The sequence below is a fragment of the Tupaia chinensis genome, unplaced genomic scaffold (genome assembly GCF_000334495.1).
Source record: "Tupaia chinensis unplaced genomic scaffold, TupChi_1.0 Scaffold000377_2, whole genome shotgun sequence".
NCBI classification, from domain to species: Eukaryota; Metazoa; Chordata; class Mammalia; order Scandentia; family Tupaiidae; genus Tupaia; species Tupaia belangeri.
Window position 1 is genome coordinate 3,576,346 of NW_006159876.1, and position 4,044 is coordinate 3,580,389.

The window sequence follows — 4,044 nt, forward strand, 5'->3', positions numbered from 1 at the left end:
TTTTTGCTATAGGGTGCATGCACTCACCAGAGAGACAGAAAGATACTGAGAGACAGAAAGTGAGAATCACCCCCGGGGGGTGGGGTGGGTGGCCATGTCTCAATCCCTTCTCTTCCATTCTCCTCTTGGGGTTTTGGATATGCATGCACACATGGCATGAGTTTTAGGCTGCCAGGTCTGAGACTTGAACCATGGTGGACTACATGGGAGTCCAGCAACATAACCATTATACCATCTGCTGGTGCCCACCCCCCCACACACACACACATATTTAAATTTGCTAGAAGGTGCATGAGCTCACCAGAGAAAAACAAAAGGAGAGGCAGAGAAAGTGAGAAAGCAATCCCAAAGAAGAATGGCCACACTGCAATCCCTTCTCCATTCTCCTCTTGGGATCTTGGAGACACATGCACACACACCTAGAATGTTTTTGAAACCCCTGGGTCTGGGGTTCAAATGGTGCAGTGGGTCATGTGATATCCAGCCATCTTAACCACCATGTCACTGGCTTGCCCCGACACATATTTTTGTTTAAACTACAATGATATAGCATTATATGTCAATAGCTAAAATGACTAAACACACATGCACACGCGCACACACACACACAATGATCCAAATAACTAAATAAACCCAAGTCTGACAATATCAAATGGAGTGACTGGAACCCTCAAACTACACACTGTGGGAATGTAGTATGGCACAGTCATTTTGACAAACTGTTTCTTATAAAGTTAAATAAACTCTTATTGTAAGATCCAGCAAGTCCCCTCCTAAGTATTTACCCAAATAAAAAGAAGGCAAAAACCTGTGTGCAAATGTTTACAGAGGCTTTATTTACAATCACCCAAAAATGGAAATATCCTAAATGTCCCCAACTGGAGAATGAACAAATTGTGGTGCATCCATATAATGGAAAAATCACTCGGGAGCCAAACAATAGCGCAGTGGTAAAACATGACATTCTACAAGGCAACCCCACAGGGAAGGTTCTTGGTTCAAGTCTGGAGACCCTCCTGTGTATGCCAGGCAAGTTTGCCTATGATTTGGAGCTATCCAAAGGCCGTAGTAGATCGTAGCATCAAAATCCTGTCAGAGGTGTTCTCTCTCTCTCTCTCTCTCTCTATCTCTGTTGCTCATGGAACAGACAGATAAATTTTCTCAAAAAACTGGAATACTACTTAGCAGTAAAAAGGAACAGATTATCTGATGCATGTACCATGTAATACGAGTGAATCTCAAATGCTCATACTAAGTAAAAAAGCAAAAAATAAAAACCCAAACCCAAACTTAAAAGGCTGCATATTTCAGCTGGCTCCATGGTCTGGTGGTTAAGGTAGCTGCATCCCACATGGCTAACCACATGGTCCAAGTCCCTGAACTCATGGCTTAAGAAACAGGCCAAGTACATGTGCATGTGTGCCCAAAATCCTGAAAGGAAGAAGAGATGAAAAAGAAGGGTTTGTAGCATGACTGTTTCCCATGGGGTGGAGGGAGGTGCTTTCTCCTCTCCATCTCTCTCTTCGGCAAGCATCCTCTAGCAAAGAAAAAGAAAGGTTATGTATTCAATTATTATATTTACATGTTATGCTGAAAAGGCAATATTATGAGAATAAAAATCCAACCAGTGGTTGCCAAGGGGTAGCAAGAGGGGCAGATGACCATAAAGGGTATGAGGGAACTTTTTTGGGTGATGAAAATGTTCTGTACCTTGATTGTGGTAGTGGTTCATGGGTGTACACACTTGTCAGAACTCATCAAACCCTACTCTTTTTTTTTTTTTTTCAGGTCATAAGTTTATTTACAAACCTGTTCAGTATGCTATGAGTTTAAGAGTTTGATCCATTTTCCAGAGATTGTGACTGCACCTCTTAAAATGTTCTTCATATCTATTAAATGGATGAATTAAAACATTCTTATTTCTTAAGTAGTTGGTGTCTTATTATAAAGAAAGGTGTAGCAAATCCAGATTCAAAGTACAAAGTCATCATAACGAGTAACTGCCACTTGTTTTCCACTGAAAATGGCAGATTCTTCCCCAGGCCCTCCTCATAGTGGCTCCTACGGACCATGGAGGTCGTGAACCTCCGGATGCTCTGTCCCAGCATGGCGCTGCTGGAAGCCCTGCGAGAGCGCAGAGTCCGAAGACGGGAGAAATGGCCGCACCGCCACAAGCCCTTCCTTTCTCACGACCCGAAACCCTATTCTTTCAAAGGGAACATCTGACTATATGCACATTTAATCTTAATAAACCCAACTTAAAAAAATCATACAAAAATCTTTATGAAAACTGATGGAAAATTATTTAGACTGTCTTTACCCCGTGCACCTAGGGACCTATATTCTCTCCTATGTAATTACTGCATACCTCTTCGAAGACAATTGTCAGCAGGACATGAACTTTTTTTTTTTTTTTGAGAGGTTTCGCTATTGGGCGCATGTGCTCGCCAGACAGACAGAGACAGAGAGACAGAAAGCGAGAAATCACCCCCCAGGGAGGATGGCCACGCTGCAATCCCTTCTCCTCCATTCTCTCAGGATCTTGGGCACGCACACACACGTGCCTGGAGTGAGTTTTAAGCCACCGGGTCCGGGACGCGAACCACAGTGGACTCCGTGGGAGTCCAGCAACATAGCCATTATGCTAACTGCTGGTCCCAGCAGGACATGAACTCTTGGAAGATTCCAGTATTGTTTTAATTACATGGAACTTAGCAGTAATGAAAATAGTGGAAGAAAAAAATTCATGTACAGAAGTCAGCCAAATAGTTACAACCAGAATGTTTTTATTCCATGAGTCATTAAATTTTGACCGCATTTTTTGTATAAGAGAAAGGAACTTGCTAACTGTTGTTTTGTTGGTTCCAGACAGAAAAATATAATGTTAAAAATGCTTTACTTTTATATACAGAGTTTATAAACAATACACATATAAGATAATCCATTGAATAAAATTTAACTTTAAAAATATTAAATATGTACATAAAAAAGTTTTTTTAATTATTTATTTAATTTTATTTATTCATTCATTTATTTTTAATTTGACCACAGAGAGACACAGAGAGAGAGAAAGAGAGGGAAAGTGAAGAAGCAAGCCACCAGGTCCAGAACTCGAACCACAGTCAGCCATGTGGGAGTGTCCAGAGCCTTAACCACCATGCCACCTGCTGATCTCCTATACAAAAGTTCTTAAAAGAAACCCATATACCCAAATATAAAAAACTTTCATAATTTTTCCATACTTTCTTACTTTTTAGAAAAGCAATACTGTATGCTATACATAGCTGAAGCCCCTGAAACTCATCATATTTCTCTTGCTCCTTCTCCAAAGGTAGCCACTACCCCAGAAGTTGGCATACAGCCTTGTGTTTTAGAGATTTATTCATGTTGGTAGGTGTCAGTAGACTTCCTTAAATGACTGAGTAGTAGCATTCCATTGCCCAACTATACCATGAGTCTCCTATGAATGGGCATTTAGTTTGTCCAATCATCATTACTATGAACGATTCACCAACAAACATCCTAGCAATGTCTCCTGGTCATAGGGACAAGAGTTTCTTAAGATGCAGGGGTTTTAAAAGTTTTTATGGCCAATATCCACACTGAGACATAATTTTACAGTCAGATCCTGCCCGTGTATATTTGTCATGACGGGCTGAGCTGTCTGGGAAGTAGACTCTGACACAGAGATTTGTTTGCAGGATGGTCACTGCAAATGTCCCTGGATCAGCACCTGTAGGGGAGTGAAGGAAGCAGGAACAGGCAGAGGAAGAAGCTGGGCTACTAATGGCAGCAAAGGCCTTAGCTGAACTCACACTGGCTGGCTGATCCCTCAGAATTACATCCAATTGGGGCAAGGAGATTAGACCTTTACACACTTGCACTGACCAATTCTGGATACAGTTGCACCCAGGAGGGGAGAATGTGACCTGGGCAAGTAGCTCTGTCCCTGGAGAGGGTCCTGAAGAGGGATTTAGCTATAAACTGTGGTGGCCAACACTCCTAGGAGGTGGAAAAAAAATGAATGTTTTACTTTGAAGAGGG

The 4,044-nt window shown here is 41.7% G+C and overlaps 1 pseudogene; it reads right to left on the minus strand.

The window, feature by feature from the left end:
* Window positions 1–1,916: 1,916 nt before the first annotated feature.
* LOC102477309 (cytochrome c oxidase subunit 7C, mitochondrial pseudogene) lies at window positions 1,917–2,176 on the minus strand (annotated as a pseudogene).
* Window positions 2,177–4,044: the final 1,868 nt, after the last annotated feature.